At 44.8% G+C, this 22,462-nt stretch overlaps 1 protein-coding gene across 5 annotated transcripts in view; it reads left to right on the top strand.

The window, feature by feature from the left end:
- WASF3 (WASP family member 3) overlaps window positions 1–22,462 on the top strand; it is a 92,731-nt gene that overhangs the window by 28,930 nt on the left and 41,339 nt on the right. For all 5 annotated transcript variants that reach the window (XM_082435693.1, XM_082435694.1, XM_082435690.1 and 2 more), the window contains one exon: window positions 7,092–7,186. The gene's annotated coding sequence lies outside the window, so the exon portion shown is untranslated. The remainder of the gene's footprint in view (window positions 1–7,091; window positions 7,187–22,462) is intronic.

The following is a 22,462-nucleotide window of genomic DNA, read 5'->3' as shown; positions in this document are numbered from 1 at the left end:
TTGGTTTTAGGCTTTTGTGTGCTCGTTTATTGATTCACTGTTTGTTTTGTTCTGGACTCAACACTGTTCAGGAGGCTTCCGAGCTCCTTCCTGTGTGAAGCCCTGGAGTATAAGGACATGGGTGACCCTCTTCCCACGCTGGGGGCTGTCACAGTGCCCGGGCAACAGGCAGGACCGGCGCCGGGTCTGTGATGGATGTTCTCAGGGGCTTGTTATCACGTGGGAGGCCAGGCTTGTCCCAGGGATCACTCCTTTGATTCTCGCTCTCATTTTTGTATTTCGGGGAATTTAAGCTTAAATAACCTGCCTTACAGGGTGTAAGTGGGAGGCCAGTTTGAGCTGAATCGTGGCTTGAGAGCCCACCGCACCATAGCATCCTGTGTCGCCCGGCTGACTTGGTGGGCACAGAGGAGTGGGGGGACTCTGCCGGCAGCTGAGCAGAGCTTTGCGGTGGAAGTGACCCCTCGCTGGTCAGAAGGTGGAGGGCAGGAGGGCAGGTGTGGGGAGATGCAGGTGTGGGGAGATGCATGTGTGGGGAGGGGAGATGCAGGTGAGGGGAGATGCACGTTTGGAGAGATGCAGGTGAGGGGAGGGGAGATGCAGGTGTGGGGAGATGCAGGTGTGGGGAGATGCAGGTGTGGAGAGATGCACGTGTGGGGAGATGCAGGTGTGGAGAGGTGCATGTGTGGGGAGATGCAGGTGTGGAGAGATGCACGTGTGGGGAGATGCAGGTGTGGAGAGATGCACGTGTGGGGAGGGGAGATGCACGTGTGGGGAGATGCAGGTGTGGAGAGGTGCATGTGTGGGGAGATGCAGGTGTGGAGGGTGTGTGCATGAGGGCAGTGTGGGGAGGAGTAATGGGAGGGAAGCCTGCAGACCCTGCCCGGGAATTGGCCGTGGCCATCCTGTGGGGCAGGGCGGCGGTGTCAGGGACCCCACGGTAAAGGCGATGGAACAGGCAGACTGGCCGCATTAACGGAGGGTGTGCTGCTTCCCTCGGCTCCTCTGCCGTCCCTGCGTCTGTGAAGGGCAGACTGGGGCACCTGGGAAAGGCCAGTGGGACTGGGACGCCTCAGCTGCCTTCAGACCCTTGGAAGCTTGCAGAGTTGAAGGCTTTGGTAGATTCTCTGGTTTCAGAGGGCAGAACAGAGAGCATTGGTTTGAAGTGTTAAAGATGCAGGCTTTAACTGAATACAGAGCTAGGGGTCTTAACGAGAGGTTACACAGTCCTCTCCCTGAACAGTGTTCACGAGAAGCATCCAGGGATGGGGCAGAGGGGAGCCCGCACTGAATGGCGGGTGGATCTCTGGGCCCTTCCAACTCTGGCCTGTGCATTTCCTGTAGCTGCCCAGGCCCAGGCAGGCAGTACACACTCTTTATTTTATGAGCAAGCTCTGGACCTGGGAACTTTCTGACCCCCTCGTGATGTCTTCATATTTAGGTGGTGAGGTAGCACTTGTCTTTATATTAACCTCTCTCATCCTCTGTGCATTTCAGAGGCCAGGAATCAGTCTCTTGGTGTCGCTTTGCTCCGCACGCACATTTTAAGTCTTGTTTATTGAAGCCGGCACTGGTCCTTTCCTCCCACGACGCTGTGCACGGATCTCTCTTGCGACTTTGCACTTTTGGACCTCGGTGTGCTGTCTTTCTGTATGTAGTGTCCCTTCTGCCTGATTCATGGTTGTGTTGTCCGTGTGTTGTAGAAAGGTACTAAGTGTTTGAAGGGATCATGAGGGGTTGATGTGGCCCAGATCTTGATCTGGGTTATTCGATTCTCTGGCCGGGGACTGTTAGCCCAGAGGTATGGGCCAGCTGTGGCTCTCTGCACAGCCATATTATATCACGAATTGATCATTTTGTCTTCCTATTTTACTAGGTAGTTATTGTTCATCAAGTTAAGGGGCAGGAACTATTGTTTTATGACGCTAGTATTTAGGTCTGTGGTACATACTTTTTAAATGAACAAATTACTTAAAACTGGGAGAATTTTTCATTTGCACCCTAATAGAATAGTTAATGTAGTTTTATTAATTGTTACATGAATCTGTCCCTAGCTGGGAGTGGGCTTATATGTAGGTGTTCAGTCGGTGTCAGCTGACACTGTTTCTGTGTTGTGTACAGCAGTTTTCCTCCTGCTGCTTGTTTTATGGGCACAAATACACGCACACACGCACACATGCACGCACACACACGCACGCGCGCAAACACACACACACCCCCTTCCTCACCAGGTAAAGCTCTCTGGGCACCAAGAGCGTGTCTCGTTCCTCATCCGTCCTATGTAAGAGCTCACGTACGCGTCGAGGTGAACTGTGGGGCCAGCCAAGTGTGTTCCTTGTGGCTCGGATCTAAGTGATGCAGGGCAGTTCTAGCCGTGGGAATTGAAGCTCGGATAACCGACCTGAGAGGCCAAGCAAGGCAGCACAGAGGTTGCTGTTTTGTCGTGTTGTTAGACACGCTTCTAGCTAAAAACATTCCTGTTAGACGCGCTGACGTTTCTCTGAAGATAGTCGAGTCTGCATGTTGCAGAGGGTCTCACAGTCTTGTAGGCAGAGCTTGCTATGTGCATAGTGAAGAACGTTGATGAGAGGAACTTAGAATCTGAGCCTGGTGAAGAAGGTGGCCCTGGAACGCAGTGCAGAGACTGCTATCCTGGACCGCGTGTGTGTGTTGTGTGTATGCGGCTTCCCGTTTCTGGAGAACTGATATTCAGAAGATTAGGTGAGATGGCAAGGACCAAAATAGTAAACAAATCCTAACACAGTCAGATTAGGATAATATTGGCAGATTACCAGTGAGTTACTTAGACACAACCTGTTCTCAGGTTAAATGTTTTCATGTCACAGAGTTCTTTCTTTCATGTTGACTTTGGATGTTGTAGGTAACTAAGAGGAAAAGGCATATTCCTAGGAAAAACTTTATTATCATTGACCTTTTAAAATGCTCTCTAGAACAAAATAAGGTATTTCATGAGTCAATTCAGTCTTTTCTCTCATCAGAGTACAGAAGAGTGTAGACCGAATGTCAGCTGAACTGCTTAGGAGCCGAATGGTCTGTAATGTATTTGAAATTACCTGACCTCACGGTAAAACCGCTGCTCCTCTCCCCTCCTGGCTTTCTTTCATTTTTTTAGAGAATGACATATTTTACTAGACAGCAATTTATCCTGGCTTCATTGATTATCTTTAATCTATGATTATTTTCTAAATTATGGTTTCAAAAATACAGTTTTTCCTTTCTCCCCCTTTTCTCTCTCTCTCTCTTGTTTTCTTCAGAGTATAAGGAATTCATAGTATAGGGAATTTTAAGTTAGTAGTAGTAGTATTTTAAGGATTAGGCTGCGATCTGGAGCCAGCATGAGTACACTTTGATGCCACCATGTGGAGGGCATTACTCAAGACCCGAATGGCGAGGACAGGCACCTCTTGATGGGATTTTAGAGGGAGGAGTCCTTAAGATCACCCGGTTTGTTACTCTGTCCGTTGGCCTGTTCGTCCATCTGTTCAACAAATACTTGCGTGGCCGCGTGCCTTTCTCCTGGTGATCCTTTTCCCAGGTCTGGTGAAACCCTCAGCTCAGAATCTTGAGTCTGCAACATTAAGAGCTGCACCGTTCAGTCCCGTAGCCGCTAGCCACGTATTGCCCTTCAAATCAGTATTAATTAAAAAGAAATAAAATGGACAACTCAGTTCCTCAGCCACGCTTGGCACAGGTAAAGCGGTTGGTCGAGTGCTGTCTGTGGCTGGGCCCGCCACATGGGCCGGCGTCCACGTGTGGAATACGGCCATCACTGCGGGGGGCTGAGCCTGGCATTCCTGCCTCTGCTCCTGGGCTCCAGCCCCGAGACCCCTCGGTGCCCATCTGCTCTAGCACTCAGTGCCTACCTCTCTCAAGTTCATTCCCATTAAAAAATTCTCCCATCTTATTGTAGGTCTGGGTCATCTGTCATCTGAATTAAGGCCACAGTGTTACCAGGGCTGTGAAGCCTCCCTGCCCCGCCCCCCCCGACTGCCCCCCCCGCCCCCGCTCTCGATACCACGCACACACAGTTGTCACATTGAATACCAATAATTCCTTGTCGACATAGCCTTTCTTCTGGGGGATCAAGAGGTCCTTGGGGGTGCAGGATTGGGTTTTGGCTTTCCAGGGTCGGGGCACACGAAGCCTGACACGTCACCACAGCAGGTAAGTGTTTACTGAACCGGTAGAGGGAGGAGCGGGTGGGTGGAGGAGGCGTCACAGGTTGCGCTGTAAAGACTGGAGCCAGTTTGGATGCACGGAGGCCACACGAGGAGGGCGTCGGTGGCGGGGGAGCGTCACAGATGCCAGTTGGCAGGGAGCTAAGGGTGGCTGCGCTGCCAGGGGCAGCCAGAGTGGCATGTTCAGCACCATGGCCAGGGCTTAACCAGCGACAGAAACCCTTTAAATCGTGCTGCTTCATATAAACGTGTTTCCCTGTGCTAATGCAACACCTCTTACTAGAGGTGCTGCGTTTCACACTTAATAACCTTAACCTGTACCTTCAAAGGAGTTCAAGATACGCTTTTCCCCTGTAAAGTGAGGCAGCACATTCACAAAGGCTAGTTAACTCTTCAAGACCTTCGTGGTTCCTGACTTAGGCTAGACGGGTTATCAGCTCGGTAGGAAAGAAAAATGCACGTATGCACGTCCAGAGGAGGCCGTCTGATACAGTCATTAAGAACAGTGACGGTGGCCAGACAGCCCTGTCCTGGCTCTGCCTCTTCCAAGCTGTGTCGGCCTGGGCAAGTCACCTTCCGATCCTCAGTTTCCTCATTTTTTAGTGGAGATGTTACCTGTGTTGACTGAAGAAAACAACACAAGCTAAATGCTTCGAGCTACGTTTTATTTGGGGATTTACCGAGGACTATAGCCTGGGAGACAGCCTCTCAGATACTCTGAGGAAGTATTCCAAAGAGGTGAGGAGGGAGCCAGGATAGGAGTTTCTGCTGGCGGGGAGGAGGGAGGGGCACGCAGTGGAACACCAGAAGATGACCACCAATCACAAAAACCAAACATCTCAAGTTAATGATTTTAGTGTTTTTCTATGTATGGGAAGATGCAAGAGTCTGGGCTCTTTGAAATTCTTTCTTAGATGTGCATCTTAACTATTTAGGACCAGTATCCTATTTTTCTCCATCCTGAATCCCCTCAGGGCGCACCGTCAGGGCAGCTGCAGTGGCTGCTGGCTTGATGGTGGGCAACATTTTTTCCGTCCTGCCTTGTGAAGATTAAGTTAATCGTAGGTGACTTAGCACTCTGCTTAGTCCTCAGTAAGGCATTCACCAAGTGACAACTAGTAACAAAATTCTAGTTCCATAGCCTTTCACACAAATGGGAAAATTCATAGTTGTGTTTCCCAAAGGAAGAGTTAACAAATGACTGCGAACGTAAAGGGTCCTCCAGGGCACACACATTTGGATTGCCCTGAGGTACAGTTAGTTGTATAGTTACATAGTGCTGGTTACTTTCAAAATCATGCAAATAAGGTGATGTGGTTCAGGTGAAATTTGGCCTGGATAATCTAAAACCCAGGGATGCTTCTCTGTATTTGGAAATAGGATGATCACTTATGCAAACGACAGGAAAAAGTCACTTTTACATTTTGCATCATCACGTGCTGTACAGCCGCTCCGAAGGAAGGGGGAGAAAATCATGTGCTACTTTTAATTTTAACTGAGAAAACTAGGAGGACATGTGTAGTATCATCAAATGACCTTTCTATTTTTTTGCACACTTTCAAAAGGATGGTGACAGTCTTAACTGTGGACATTCTCATTATCCACTGGCCCACGTACAATTCACTCACGGCCAGGCAGTCCCTTCTAGACTTCAAGTTGCTTTCCTTCCCTGCGGAGATCACACCCCCTCCTTTCCAGGGCCTGCACGGCCTTTTCCCTCCCCACCCTTCTTTGACCTCCCACGAAGCTTTTGCTATACCCAGCCCACTTCTGGGCTGCCCTGCTCTTTCCTGCATCTGCCGTATTGTATTATAATTATCTACGTGCATCAGTCACCCTCGCGAGACTCAGCAGGCGTTTTCTCAGTCATTTTTGTGTCTGCAGGGTTTAAAGGCGAGCCAACTTACGCAAGATGCTTGGAAATGTTTTGCTGAATGAACGAATGCTTGTTCTCTACGTGTTTCTTTTCTTTTTTTAATTTATTTATTATTTATTTTTTATATTTATTTTTGGCTGTGTTGGGTCTTCGTTTCTGTGCAAAGACTTTCTCTAGTTGCGGCAAGCGGGGGCCACTCTTCATCACGGTGCGCGGGCCTCTCGCTATCGCGGCCTCTCTTGTTGCGGAGCACAGGCTCCAGACGCGCAGGCTCAGTAGTTGTGGCTCACGGGCCTAGTTGCTCCGCGGCATGTGGGATCTTCCCAGACCAGGGCTCGAACCCGTGTCCCCTGCATTGGCAGGCGGATTCTCAACCACTGCGCCACCAGGGAAGCCCTCTACATGTTTCTTAAATGTATTCTCCTAAGTGAATGGAAACTCTATTTGGGTAGGAAACTATACTATATTTTTGGTACCGCAAAGCAGTGTTTATCTTCAGATAACTCTGTAGGCTTGCTGTTAATATCAGTTATCCTGGAAACACTTTCTAGGGTCAATTCAGCAGGTATTAAGTCTTTGTTACTGTTTTATCCCCACATGTACTATTAAAATATTTGTGAAGTGATCACCAAGATTTTTATTGACTTGCATTCTTATGCAAATGATCTGTATTCAATTAATTGTGGGTGGTCACAAACCTAAAATGTGTGTAAGCAGTTCAGTTGAATAGACCTGTGGTATACTGGGCTTTTTGTTTTTCTTCCCTTTGGCTGTTATTTACTAGATGCCTTGAAGTTAATTTCAGAGCTTATTCCAGGGTAGAGAGTGGGAATTATACCGGAATTCACATTCCTTACTAGCTCCCTGCTTAAACTAATTTAAAAAGAACTAGTTCTGGGACTAGAGCTCCCTTGACGAAATTATTGGAATGTGAAATTTGAATTTAAGACTTTCTTGGAGACATGAATGCATTTTGCTTGCCGGTATTTAATTTTTTGTTTTTTCTTTCTTCTTAGTTTTAATTTTGATTGCTGTTACTACTGATATCTGAGCCAAAGTGGCGATGCTGCCTGAGGGACATTTCTGCAACCCATAAGTCAACAGTTACACGGTAAGACTGTGTGCCTTCTACCCTTAAAGCCGTTTAATTCCTATAACATTATAGTTTAGAACTTTAATTTGAAATAGAATAGGATAAAATATGTTAGTGTTTCAAAATATTAAAATATCAATATATTTTAATATATAAATATTAACAGCAGATAATATTTTAGAGCTTTTGGTCCTAATCAACAGTGAGAGGTTGAAAGAGAAAAACTATAATTTGATATATTCATTTCCTATTAATTTTTACGTGAACAAGTATGGATATGCAGTTTTTGACTCATTAAACTGGGGTCTCATTTCCCCCACTATATATTTTGCCCATTTACTTTCTGTTTCCTGAGGTTTAACCAGTTGGTTATTTTTTGGATCTTGTTCATAACGAGTGGGTATGAGAAGCCAAGATGATAAAACTTAAAGCTCCTCAGGTGTTACTATAACTCACTCTGAAGTGAAGTGGTGATTCCAACAGTGGCTCAGATGAGGTTTTGAATTATTTACGGGTTTCGATGACCTGTATTTCTCTATCTTTGAGGAATGCCTCAAGAGTAACGAGGATGGTGGACTAGGAAGGCAGGTCCTGCTCGGAACCTCACTTTCTTTCTGTACAAAATTCTGCCGTCTGTTCGGCCTGCTTTACAGAGTGAAAAAATCACTTGATGTTTGTGGAATTGTCCTTTTTTGCATTAAGGGTAGAGGGAGAATAACAGGTCTTGGTCCTGAGATGGTATTGAGAGAGAACGTATTACTCTTGATATCTGTGTGTGGGGCATGCCAGAAGCCTTGACCTCTAATCCTGCCTCACCTTGACCTTGGCCATAGCGCTACAGTAACTTCCTATCAAAAAATTGAATTTGATTCCCATACTTTCATGTTACAGGTAATTTTCCAGGAATATGTCTGTATTCTTTGACCACAGCAGAATTAAGCTAGGAATCAGTATCAGATGTTTGGGAAATCACCAAATAGTTTGAAATTAAATATCACATTATAAAGATCCCATGGGTCAAAGAGGAAGTCACAAGGGAAATTAGAAAATATCTTGAATTGAATGAAAATGAAAATACAACATATTAAGATTTATGGGATGTTCCTAAAGCAGTGCTTCAAAGGGAAATTTATAGTGTTAAAGGCTTATATTAGAAAACAAAAGTTTTGAAACAATAATATAAACTTTTACTTTATCAGCTCAGTGCTTTATGTCCACCTAGAGGTTGGGATAGGGAGGGTGGGAGGGAGACGCAAGAGGGAGGAGATATGGGGATATATGTATATGTATAGCTGACTCACTTTGTTATAAAGTAGAAACTAACACACCATTGTAAAGCAATTATACTCCAGTAAAGATGTTAAAAAAAAAAGAAATTAGAAGGCAGGGAACTATATTCAATATTCTGTAATAAACCATAATGGAAAACAATATGAAAAAGAATATATATACGTATAACTGAATCACTTTGCTGTACAGCAGAAATTAACACAACATTGTAAATCAACTATACTTCAATAAAATAAATTTAAAAAAAAAGAATCTGGAAGGCAAAGAGCAAATTAAACCCAGAACAAGCAGAGGAAGAAAGTAATAAAGATAAGGGCAGAAAACAATGAAATAAAAAACAGGAAAAAAAAATAGGAAAAAAACCAATGAAACCAAAAGCTGTTTCTTTGATGAGATCAATAAAAGTGACAAACCTGTAGTCATACTGATCAGGAAAAAGAGAGAAAGAAGAGGCAAAAATTTCTAATATCAGAAAAGAGAGACCATCAATACAGATCCTACAGATATTAATAGGACGATAAGGAAATATTATGAGCCACTTAATACATTTGATAACTTAGATAAATGGACAAATTCCATCAAAGATACAACCTACCAAACCTCACTCAAGAAGAAATGGATAGGGACTTCCCTGGCGGTCCAGTGTTTAAGAACTTCGCCTCCAGTGTAGGGGGTGCGGGTTTGATCCTGGTTGGAGAGCTAAGATCCCATATGCCTCGTAGCCAAAAGGCCAAGACATAAAACAGAAGCAATATTGTAATAAATTCAGTGAAGACTTTAAAAATGGTCCGCATCAAAAAATCTTAAAAAAAAAAAAAGAAGTAGATAACTTGTATAGCTCTTTATTAAAGAAATTGAATTTGTAGTTAAAAATTGTCCCCAAAAGAAAGCTCTAAGCCCACATGGTCTCATTGGTGAATTCTGCCAACCTATTAAGAAAGAAATAATGCCAATTATATACAAACCCTTCAGAAAACAGAAGGAAAGGAACACTATTTTATGAGGTCAGTATTACTCTGATACAAAAAAAACAGATACTTCTCCACAAAATATTAACAAATTAAATACAGTTTATATAAAAAGGGTAATATATCATGCCAAAGGACCATTTATTCCAGAAATGCAGGAATAATTCACAATATCAACAAACTAAACAACAGAATTTTTAAAACCCCTATGATCAACTCAATAGATGTAGAAAAAGCATTTAACAATATTCATCATCCAGTCATGATTAAAAACTCAAAAAACTAAGAATAGAAGGAAACTCTCAAAAAAGTTGGAGTAGAAGGGAGCTTCCTGAACTTTATAAAAGCTATCTATGAAGAACCTACACCTGATATTACAATTACTGGTGAAAGACTGAATGCTTTTGCCTAACATTAGGAGCAAGGCAAGGATAGTCACTCAGTGTTCCTATTCAGAATTGTCCTAGTCAGTGCAATAAAGCAGGAAAAAGAAATAAAAGGCATATGGTTAGGGAAAGAAGCAAAAGCAAATTTGGAACTCCCCTAGCAAGGGGCCTGAGAAATGTCGGTTTAGTCTGCCAGCCTCTGTGAACAGAGTTGGGAATAACTGTTGAATGCCAGCATATAAAATCTACATTTTGGTTTCTGTGGTCATGATCTGAAAATCATAAAAGCAAGGCAACATTTATATCACTTGTGGGTTTAAATTACTGTGTTCTTTAAAGTTTAAAGTTAAAAGTCAGCGTAATCTATTGTGAGAGTCTTATTTCAGCATTTTCTTCTTTCCGTTAATATAACTGGAAAGCCACGTGTAGTATTTAAAAGTTACGCATTGGTTTAAACTTCATTAAATAGCTTTTGTTTTTTAGTTTAAAGAAAAAGGCTATGTGAAACAATATTAAGATGTCCTCTTAAATTTTGTGAGGGCAAACAACATTATTTGTTAAATCTGTTACAACTCTCACTTAACTTTGGAGGAGTTAACAGTTGTTTTGTATGCTTGCTGTCACGTCTTAGAATATACTGACGTGTTTTGTATAATAAAGACACATATTGTGCCTTTTAATTGCTGCTATGTAATTTCAAGTACTTATTTTTATGGTGGTTGGCAGTGTGGAAGTGAGGAAATCTTGAGTCCTGGTCCCAATTGTCTGGGAGAATTATATGACAGGACAGTGTCTCTGGGTGGTTTTACTGGAATCATTTCTAAGTCTCTTGCAATGAAATTGTTTTTCAGCCTAAGTAGAATACTTACAAATATTAAACAAATTTAATAATTGTGTGCATTTCATTACATGTTACCGGCCCTGTCACTTGGTGCTAAGTACTTGGTATGGCACAGAGGTGTAGTAGGAGGAGTGTAAACTTAGAAGTTATGGAAGATCTTGGGTTCAAATGCTAAAACGTAGAGGCTTAATTAAGCTTTTGAGCAAAATCCACGTAAATCCTTGATCCTCATTTCCCTTATCTGTAAAAGGAGGGTAATAATCTTGATAAGCTGCTGAAAACATTGAAAATATTCCTCAGAGCGTCTAAGAGACCATGGACCCTCAGATGGTGATGCTGGTAGAGGGTCTTAGTTGCAGAAACATCATAAGACTTTGGCACCCACCAGAACTGGTTTTGAGTTTAAGTTCTTCTACTTACGAGTCATGTCACTTTGGATAAGTTAATTTTTGAGCCCTGAGTTCTTTATCTGTTAAGCGAGGGCAGTGCCACCCCGTAAGGTTGTAGTGGGGTGTAAATGACATAACATGTATAATAAAATGCTTAGGTGTGTAAAATGTTCCCATTGATCACCTGTAACGGGTTTACCATCGTTCGCTTTATGCTTTTGTTTCTTTGGTTGATTTTCTATAAAGTGACCTAGAAACCCCGAATGATCACAATTCACCTGTTGGACTATGTTGAGAACAGTGAAGCTGATAGGATGCCAGGCTTGATGTTTTGAGACCAAGTGTTGCAAATTTTACATATTTTACTAGTATTTCTCTGGTACTTTCATCGTGCAAACAGTTGGGAGTGGTTAACTAAAATAACCATTCAGTTTATCTTAACTATCTTTCATGAACACAGCTTCTAGTTGCCAAAAACATTGCCATCAGGATGCTTGTGGTTTCTAAAAATACAGACTCCAGATTTGTAGCATGTCTGCTAGGGAACATTTGGTGGGTTCACAGCTTTACTGCTACTTTGACCTTATTTTAGGATGTCATTCGTATGAATTGCCAACGTTTGGCTATTTTTGACCAACAGAAGTGGTAACTCCATATGGTTCAAGTTGATATTTCAGGCTATGCTGATAGTGTTTTCTTTACACACTTGGTAAATGATCTAATTTTGTATCTTATAATGTGTTGTTTCCTCTAGGAGCTTAAATTTATTTTTAATGCATTTTGGATTTTCTTCGTTAATTTGTTTGGTGAACGTCATTCTCAAGTAATTGGTGCAAAAGAGTAGGGCAAAGAAAAATAAGTGCTACATCTTAACAAAGAGAGGAGATGCTGCCTAATCTTTGAGAAGACTTTCAATTTATGGTCAGGTAAATAATTAGAAACAAAAACGAGAGGCTTTTGAGAATTAAACCTTGAGGTCATAGGTCATACAGGTAGAGTCTGAGTCCCTGAAAATTCTTTGAGATCAATTCACGCTCACAAGTGCTAAAGCACTCTGGATGGTTTTAGCTTCTGAGGGTTTATTCATGTGTTTCATGTTATGAAAATAATGCAGCGTTCACTCAGTTTAATGTTGTGTTTATAAAGTGTCCATAGGTCATATGTTTATTGTACTTTGAATAAGAAGCTAACAATTTTAGTTTTATTTAAAAGGGCATTCATGTAACGGATACTTAGTGTGGATCATAAATAGTGATAATAATACTGCGGTGAGCAGCTTATGAGCCTTTCCTACGCATCACAGTGTGATCACAGCCTGATTGTGGCGCTGGTAAACCATTCTTCCCCTTGTCCAACTAAAGGGAAAAGGGAGGTACGGAGTTACTTTTTTAATGTGTCAGGTAAGCATTGATTCCTTCACAGGGGTAGTATCTGGGGTTTGGGGTCCACTTTACGCTGTTCGTGGCCTTGGTGTACTGTCTCATCGGAGCCCTCGGAGGGGAGCAGGCAGGCGTTGCTTCCGTCTTGTAGGTGAGGACTGGAGTGTAGTGGGATTGAGATCCTGAAGAACTTGGATTCTGCTCGCTGGTCTGGCTTGTTCGGCTGCTGTGCCAGGGCCAGGCCCCTTTCAGGACGGCTGTCTGTGCTCACTGCCCGCTCCCTGATTGTGGAGCGGGGACACATCCACTTTGGAGGATGGAACTCTGTAGGAGGAAAACTTTCCTAGGAAGTGAGCTAGCATTTCTGTTTGCTGTATTCATGGAGCCATTAACTGTGGCGCCTGACGAGTTGCTAAATTTACCTTTTTCTGTTTTTTTTCTGTCGTGGTCTTTCGTCCCGTGTCTGTGGCTCACAGTAATTCTTTCTACCTGACCATCGTGTCAAAATCTAAATATGGAATAAATTTCCAGGCATCTCCCAATTTGTATTCTGCTCTTATCTCTTATCCAGCCCCACGGATCCAGTTTTAAAAGCTTTATTGAGGCATAATTGACCAACAGTACATGATGCATATTTGAAAGGTACAGTCTGGTGAGTTCTGACCTGTGCACACAGCCGTGAGCACACACGCCGTCGCCCATGGAAGGTTCCTCCGGCCTTTGTCAGCCCCCCCCCCCCCCCCCCCGTCTCTCCCGCACCTCCAGGCAACCACGGATCTGCCCTCTGTCGTGAGATTGGTTTGCGTTTCCAGAATGTTACTGCAAAGGAAAAGCAGTCCTCTGTGTGTCTCCTGCTTCTTCACTCTGACACCAGATGTGTGGTGTCCCCACGGCAAGCAGTTTGGTGACACCGGCCAGGTGGCTTGCAGTCGAACTCAGTTCTGACGTTTATCTGGTGGAGAGGGCACCCATCCCACAGGTGAAGGGTCTGCCCCACAAGGTCCCCCCACCCCCGCCCAAGCCCCCCAACTTCCTTTGTTACCTGCACTTCTGGCCGACTGGCTGTAAATCCAAGGTTCCCATGACCCCCGTCTGAGCTTGATGGTGCACAGAACTCAGGAAACCAGTTTACCCACTAGATGGATGATCAGGCTGTCACGAAGGACCTTCAAGGATATGAATGAGCAGCTCGAAGATGAGACGCAGAGGGTGAGGTCTGGCAGGCCCCGAACCCCTGGAGCTTCTGTCCCCGTGAGTTTGGGGTGCACCACCCTTCTGGCATGTGGATGCCTCCGGTTCACCAGCCGAGAAGTTCTTGAACCCCATCCTTTTGGGGGGTTTATGGAGGCTTCGTGACAGGCACGATTCGTTAGATCATTGGCAGTGGGTGTCTGAACTTGTTCTCCAGCCCCTCTCCTTTCCCCAGAGGTCTGGGGGTGGGACTGAAAATTCCAACCTTCTAATCTCTGGGTTGGTTCCCCTGGCAACCAGCCCCCATCCTTAGGGAAGGTCCAAAAGTCACTTAATTAACATACGCAAGTGTGGTTCAAAGGGGTTGGTTGGTGTCAAAAGACTCCTTTATAGCTCTTATCACTTAGGAAATTCCAAGAGTTTTAGGAGCTCTGTGCCATTAATGGTGATGAAGACCAAATACGTATTTGTCATTATAAATCACAGTGTCACAGTTACATAGAAGGAACCATACAGTGTGTACTCTTTTTTTGTCTGGCCTTTGTTCAGCATAACCACCCGAGATTCATCCTTGTTGTTTCCCGTATCAGTAATTCATTCCACGTTGTTGCTAAGAAGTGCACTTTGTTTATCCACTCACCTGTTGATGGGTTTTGGGGTCGTTTCCATTTTGGGGTTGTTTTTGGCTTTTCAAATCAAGCTGTATGAACATTCATGTACAGGTCTTTGTGTGGGCATGTACTTTTTTTTCTTTTTTAATTTATTTATTTGGTTGTGGTGGGTCTTAGTTGCGGCAGGCGGGCTCCTTAGTTGCGGCATGCCTGTGGGATCTAGTTCCCTGACCAGGGATCAAACCCAGGCCCCCTGCATTGGGAGCTCCGAGTCTTAACCACTGTACCACCAGGGAAGTCCCTGGGCATATGCTTTTATTTCTTCTGCATAAATTCCCAGGAGTGGAATGGTTCCTAGGGTCATTCTGATAAGTGTGCGTTTAACTTTTTGAGAAACTGCCAAACTGTTTTCCAAAGTGATTGGGTTGTTTTACATTCCCTTCAGCAGAGAGTTCCGGTTTCTCTACATTCTTACCGATGTTTGGTGTGGTCAGTGGTTTTGCCTTCAGCCATTCTGATAGGTGTGCAGTGCTGTCTTCTTGTGGTTTTAATTTGCATCTCCTTCATGGTTAATGACGGATGGTGCGAAATGTCCTTGAGGTGCTTATTTGCCATCTGTCTGTCTGCTGTGAAGTGTCTCTTCATATATTTTGCTCATGTTTTTAATTGGATAGTTTTATTGTTGAGTTTTGAGAGTTCTTTTGCATGTTTTGCATATAAGACCTTCATTCAATAAGTGATTTGCACTTTCATCCATTTTATTAGCCATTTTTCCCCCTTTGCTCTAGAATGAAGCTTTTGGGAGTGACTGGGATTATTTTACAGTCTAGATCTCCCAGGTTCCATTTACCTTAAAAAAAGTTTATTTTATTTAAGTAGCTGGTTTTGTCCGGCTGGTCAAAACAGGGAAGGAAAGCAGTTCCTGGTAAAAGCATCTCTGAGGTTCCTGGATTAGTAACATGAATCAGAATAAACTTTTATGTGCAACAGAGAAATAGAAAACAGGTGTAGGCTCAAATATAAAGTATATTCTACAGTCCCACATGTACTGAGTGTCTGATTGTATGGATACCAAGACACTATAAAATGACTTAGAAATAAAATACGAATATATTTTTAAAGCGTTTTACATCTAAAAGGAATTTAGTAATTTGTTGAGAAAAAATTAATCAATAGTCAATCTAAGAAAGAAAGAGAAAATTTTATTCAAGCCATCCTGAAGATTATAACCCAGGAGGCAGTCTTTTAGAAATCTCTGAAGACTCTGCTCATTGGAGGTCAAAGCACACGTTATGTAAGTTTTTGAGACAAAGAGTCATACATCAAAGGAACATATTGACAGTTTGTGAGCCCAACAAGGCGAGTAGTGGGTCACGGTGACCCCCTTGCAGGATTGAGCAAGGAATGTTATTCCTAAGTCATTGCCTCACTGGCAGCAGTAGGAAGTTGCTTTTTTTGGGTGAGCAGGCGTTCCTGTGTCTTTAAGGGGATCCAGTTAATACAATGTGTGATACAGATGCAAAGTGCACAGTAAAGGGGGAGGGTAGTGGCTCAAATGGCAGAGAAAGTTTTACGTTTAAACATTTTCTTGTTCTGCCTTAAAAATAATTCTATTTCATCACTTTAAATTAAGAAAAATCCAAACTAAAGAAGGACATAACAGAGCTTAAAAGTCAATTTAAATATAGATACCCAGATAACTGGTGGAAGGTTCTAGAAGAGAAGCTTTCTTGAGCCCCATGGCCACCCCCGTGATGCCCAGGAGAGGAGGGCGGGGCAGAGACCACAGATTGTTCTTCACTTACTGGATGCTCTTCACCACTTGCTTCTCCATATCCCACTCGTGGTAGGTTATTTTCTTCACTTTTTCTGGCCTTGAGGTTTCTTTCTACAGCAGACAAACGACAAGACAGGAGCCAGTGGTGAGCACGCTGGTGCAGAGGAATCTCAGCCTCAACCTCTGCTCTCTGCCTTTCCAGTTAGAACCAGATGTTAGCGTCCACCTGAAAAAATGTCCAGGTGCTGTTTTGTAGCCCATAAAAGACAAGCGACCATTTCTTATCTCTGAGTGTCCTCCAAAAATAAGCACTTGACAGGGGTTTCATATCACTATGTTATTCCATAGACATAAATCTGCTTTTTTCCCCTGGGGTACTTATTATTTACTTGAGGCTTTGAGCAAAAACGAGATGATACTTTCCAACCCTTGGAAACGAGCTGCATTCCTCCACCGCCTGAGGTTTCCTGAGTAGCCTCCGTGTGCCGAGTGTGCGCTGCAGGGTCGGTGAGGCGCTGTGACCTCCCCACCCCCCAGTGAAGTCTTTCCAGTTGTGCTTTAATTTCCCAGGTATGAGAAATACCTTAAACTAGTGCCCGTCACCCTGGATTGTAACTTTATTGATATGCCTGCCTCTCTCACTGAACCATTACTTCCTCGAGGAAAGGGATTTTGTCTTATTTTTGATGTTTATTCTTTGTATTTCCATTGGCTAAAGTATAATAAAAATGCACGAGGTGTTTGGAGCACAGGTGAATCCAATATGGATATTTCTGGAAGCCAGCTGAATATCTGGCTGGAAGGAAAGAAAGCACGCCAGAGCTCGGGGCCCTGTGAGAGCAAATCTGTTTTTTCGGGGGAGGAGGCTGAGGCCCATCTCGGTTCAGAAACCTGCACAGGGTCACGCGGTGCTCGTGGCAGAACTGGGCCTGGACCCCAGGTCCTCCGGTTCCTCTGCGCCTTTCTGTCTCTCATCATGCGGAAGCCTACAGACCATGTTCTAGTAACAAAGCCTAGACACTTATCCCAGTGAAACACAACTGTTACACTCATGCAGTCTTTCCCCCGCTTTGCCCCCCGACTTCATCACGACCTTCCTCTGAAGCTTGAGGTGAGGCAGTGTCGCTTCAGAAGATCACAGAACAGGGTGGGCGTTGAGGAAGCCCAGGCTCTTCCTCTGGCTGCGGGAATGTGACGGCGTTGGGGGGGTGTATCTTCCAGGGAATGTCAGCAGGCAAGCGGGGTCCCGTAAAGCCAGGGAGGAGCAGACACGGTCCTTGCCCCTCACAGTAAAAGGGGCACAGCGGGAAGTATGGTGGGAATCAGAGGACCGGCTCTGCGTGGGCGCAGGGATGGGGCCACATGTGCTGGGATCACGTTTTTTTCTGAGGACACAACTCCTGCATCCAAGTCAATGTGATTAAAAATCCAGACATGTGCGGTAGGCACACGTGTAGTCTGCTGTGCGCAGGAGAGTCTGGGCGTGTGATTTCCCCTGCCGCGTGCTGCACTAACTGCCAGGCGTGTGGCAGTCAGAGCAGAGGTTACCAGCACGTCGGCAGCAGAAAGGAAAGGATCCTTACCACCGTCAGGTTCTGTGAGCTGCGCGTGTAGGCCAGACCTAGGAGGGCTCTGTGGCTGCGGGGTGGGGACAGAAATCCATCACAGTTTGGCAGTTTTGTACACTCCACCAGGGCCATCAGTAATGCAGCTTTAAATATGTAACAAGGACTTAGTGCAGTTTCTTTAAGTTACACTCTGCATCCAATCAACCCTTTCTACAATCGCAATATGAACTGGGGAATGAGCACAATCGTGGGTTTCTGGGCCATAAAACAAATCTCAGCAAATTTAAGGGAGTTAAAATCAGACAAAGCATGTCCTCTGAACACAATGAAATTAAACTGAAAACCACCAGCAGTAGGATATCTGGAAAAATCCACTCATTGTGTTTGTATTACTAGGTCGACTGCTCACCCGAAAGAGATCTTCCAGATGGTTCACATGGACAGGAATGGCTGTGGAAAGGGACGTTCTGAGAACTTCATGCTATTTTAAACATCTGTGGAATTGCTTCTATAATTTTTTTTTAAGAAAAGAAAGCATTCCAATTAATCATGCTGTAGGAAAACTGAAGAGTTTCAGTATATGGAATTTTAAAAAGAGGTTAAATAAGTTATTGGAAGATAGGAAAGTTTGAGTGAAAGTAGAAAGCACATTGATACGATTCTGAAATTCCTTAATCCTTTGACTTTAATTAGAAGAGTACTCCTTGGAGAAGTTAAATGCCAGTTTGCAGACATTTAGTTGCATAATGAGTAAAATTATAGGAAAAATTCAGGTTTAGGTTAATTGTACAATAAGCAAAATTAGATGGGAAATATTAAGTATCTTAGTAATGAATGTGATATTAATATTAAAGTAATAAGATCATTAGTATCTTACATTTTGTCGCCCAGCACACATTTTCACGTGAGTCTCCATACAGCCTGTAAGGAAGCCACGGAAGGTGTCATTAGTACACACTGACTCGGGGTTATTTTGAAAAGGTGACACATAAATCAGAGTCTAATGTCCACTTATATTATTCTGTGTCCTTATGGGATCCCACCTGCAAAAGTCTGACGGGGGATGTGCCTGTGTGAAAAGAGGAGAGGAGGCTAGAAGAGCCAGCCTGCGTGATGCACGTCCGACCCCGGGATGGGGGGGCAGGAGAAGGTTCCCTCCTGGTTGGCTGAGGTCTGCGGGAGCCTGGGCAGAGCCCCTGGGAGCCCCGTCGCTGTCTGATCTTTGCTGGTTCCTCTCAGCTGTCCCGTTCTCATTTCTTGCCACTGACTGACCCTCAGCCTCCCTCTCAAGTGGTGAAGAGGTCTCCATCTCTGCTGCTCCAAAGAGCAGCAACTAATCTGGACATCGTGGTCCCACTTCCAGGTTCCTGGGCAGGGACCCTGGCCTGGTTTCGGTCGTGCCTGGAATCTAGTTCACAGTTGCGTGCACCAGGGTGTGTCTGTACACTGAGACATTGCCCAGAAAAGTTGGACAAACTGCAGGCTTAACAGTAAACCTTATGTGACCTCGCATAGTCCTTAAGCATTTGATTAGCAGTGTTAGATTTTTTTCTTAGCACGTAGGGTGGCTTTGGAGAATGGTTGGGATGTTCCAGGGGTGGGGTGGTGAAGCACACGGAAGTTGCTTGCTGGTGACTGGTTGGATTTGCTCATTACATGTCTGTTTCTGTAATTGCAAAGTGTTTTCAAGAGAATCCATTGACCCAACATTTTCTCCTTTACCTCTTCTGTGCTCTTCAATTTATTCAAAACTGGATTCGTGTCAGATAAAGGCTGTCTGGGAAAAAATACATCTGTTAGAGTACTTCACACTGACAGGAAAGCCATAAAAGTCATTGCTGGGTGATTAGAACTTTCGAAAGGATCTGTGAAATGGAACCCTTCTTCTAAAATCATACAGACGGCAGCATGTCCTCTTTCTCTGTTGTCTTGCGTATCTAGACAGGTGTGGGAACCCCACATCTAGGTGTAATGAGAGTGAGAAGTGAAGGCTGGGATTAATTAGAGCTGAAATACTGAACCACAATAGGCCAGGTGCCCAGGGACGGGCAGATAGACGTACGTGTGTGTATGTATATGGGCACGAGGTCAGCAGGCATCACTGGGATGCTCGAGCCATGGTGTGGGCTGTGAAGGGCTTTGTGGGGAACAGAGCCGATAGACTCAGCCCCGAAATCTGGGCAGTTTACGGTCTGCCCTGGGGGGAGAGACGCCGTCTGTGCTGGCCCAGTGCAGGCACACCGGCTCTGCGGGGTGCTGGGGATAGTAAGCGGGGAGCTGTGTGAGCGTCTGACATGCAGCCTCTTCTGAATCCTTCTCAGACCTCTCACTGTTTAGAATATGGTGTATTAATAGGAAACACGAGGTATAGTGAAGCCAGTGGATCCAGAGACAACTGCCACTGAGAAGAGAGTTAGTCCCTCCCAGCTCCCAGGGGAGGGGCCACACAGGGAAGCATCAGGAGGCAGAGGGAGTGGGGGGGATCTGGGGGAAGGAGCCTGTATTGTGGTTTCTCGTGGAGGCACGGGTGAGGCAGGGTGAGCGGGCTTAGGATCGGCTCATTTGAATGATCGCAGGGGCTCTGGGGTGTGAGGTCACCGCTGGTGTCTGGCGCCTGGGTGATGAGGGCAGGTGGAAGGTGGCCTGCTGAGAGCAGTGGAGGTGGTGGCGAGGGCCCTGCACTGGTGGGTTTGATGGGAAAGGCGAGCTCAGGATTTGGCCAGTCCCGGGAGGGGCAGCCCCTGCAGGCTCAGCGTGGGTTCAGGTGTCGAAGCATCAGAATCCGGAAAAGACAAGGTGTGGTTAATGCGCCTGTAGAGACTCAGGCTCTTCTCTTCTGTGCCCTGATAGCATCACAGGCGAGTCTTCAGGTGGGCACCTTCAGCACGTCTGTCAGGTACACACGGAGCCTCCAGGCAGCTCACCGGTGCCAGAGGGGGTGTCTCAAGTGTACACGTGAAGGACTTCGGCGGGGGCGGGGCGGGGCGGCAGGGCAGGGGAGGCTCCGAAAAGGCTGGTGTGGTTTTCAGGACGGCTTGTGGGAAACGGCGGTGTTAGCTCCACATACGCCAGGACGACAACGTGATGGCACACCTGATGTCGGAGAGCCACCCAGTCAGGGCAGGAGGGGGAGGTGTTGACCGCTTGGCCTGCTTTGGACATGCAGGTGGGACGTCTGCGGGGTGCGTGTATAATTAGGATTTTGTGTATCTGAACGACGGTAAATCCAAAGAAATATGGGTGGTGGGCCGGGGAGGTGTCAGACTGGCAAGTTTTGGGGCTGTCAGAGGTTGAAAAATATGAGGAAAGAGGGACATTCCATCTTGAATAAATACAGATGGACGTGGAAGAGAATGTTATATACACAGTCAGCGCTCGGCTCCAAACTCATGTTTATCCCAAGCCCTCGTACAGCCCTCCTGTAAGAACTTATTCGAGAGCTAGTTCACGTGTGGGCCGGTCTCACTGAGCAGCGCTCTGAGCAGGTGGGTTCAGAGCCTGGTGGTCCCCCCTCCCCATCCCTCGCTCACCTGCGTCTGTAGAAGCTGTGCCCCCGCCCCTCCCCCGTAGTGCTCTCTGCCTCTTTATGTATATCGTAGTTGTTGCTGCCTGATTTCCTTCTAGTTCTCGAGTCTCTGCTGATTGGTTTTCAGTATTTTTCTTTCCTATACTTTATGCTTTTATTAAGTTTATTAATGATTTTTCTTTTTTTCCTTATGAGATTTTCTGGTTTATTATGACTAGTTACCGGCCTCTTGCTCTAATTGATTCTCCCAGGAAGAAATGACACCTCATAGTAAATCTTCTACACTTTTGACTAGAGACTAGTATATCTAGAATTTTCATAGTTTAACACACTTTCCTTGGATGTGTACCTCTTCTTTGACACAATTTTTTTTTTTCTGGCAACCTGGGAAATTTTTAGTTTTTTTTTATGCATATAAAGATTCTCTCATCACCACCTGGTCCCTTTCTTATTCTTAATAATCATGAGATGTTTAATCATGAGATTAATCATGAGATTATGAGATTAATAATCATGAGATGTCTCCCATGGGGTGGGAGACAGTGCCCATGTCATCCTAATGTCAGCATATGTGTACTTTAAGAAAAACAATTTTAGGAACGGATGTAGAAGTATGGCTAACATCACTGAGATGAACCGGACTCTAACAGTTCCTTTGGGTGCCCGACTTCCCCAAACTAGTCCCCCAAATAGGACTCAGATATTCTCCCGTCAGTGATGTGGCTTTGGGACATCCCAGCCTGATGCTGTGGGTGGGGGTGGGGAATGGGATGGCCTTGGAAGGCCAGTGAGAGCATCATGAGGCCTGTTAAACCCACCCTGCCCAGTGGACACCACAGTGTCTGCACGGAAGGAGGCCCAGCAGGTTTTCAGTTGAAAGGGTCAGGGGCTCCTCCTCACTTCTTCCAGTTTCTAGATAATTCCGGTCTCTTCTCCTTTGGTACCTCTCAGTCTCCCACTTGAATGTATGAAGGTGTTCGACATCAGCATCGGGCCGGTACACAGTTGGTGCTCAGTGTTTGATGGAGCCATGGCTATGGAGATTATGTGCAGTTCTACCTTCCTTTGTTTGTTTTTTTTTAGTTGAGGTATAGTTGTTTTACAGTGTTGTGTTAGTTTCTGCTGTACAGCAAAGTGAAGTAGAGTTCCCTGTGCTATACAGCAGGTTCTTATTAGTTATCTGTTTTATACATAATAGTGTACATATGTTCTTAGACATAATTTTAATGTAAATATTGTTATCCGTCTTCTGTGGTTCAGCCTTATTTTCAACCAGTGAACTGTTCCTTTTTTATTGTTATGATCAGAGTAAGAATTAACATCATAACAACATATGAGATAAAATTAATATAATCAGTCACATTGTTT

Source organism: Balaenoptera physalus (genome assembly GCF_965194825.1).
Source record: "Balaenoptera physalus genome assembly, chromosome: 18".
NCBI lineage: Eukaryota > Metazoa > Chordata > Mammalia > Artiodactyla > Balaenopteridae > Balaenoptera > Balaenoptera physalus.
This window is presented reverse-complemented; position numbering and strand designations above follow the sequence as displayed.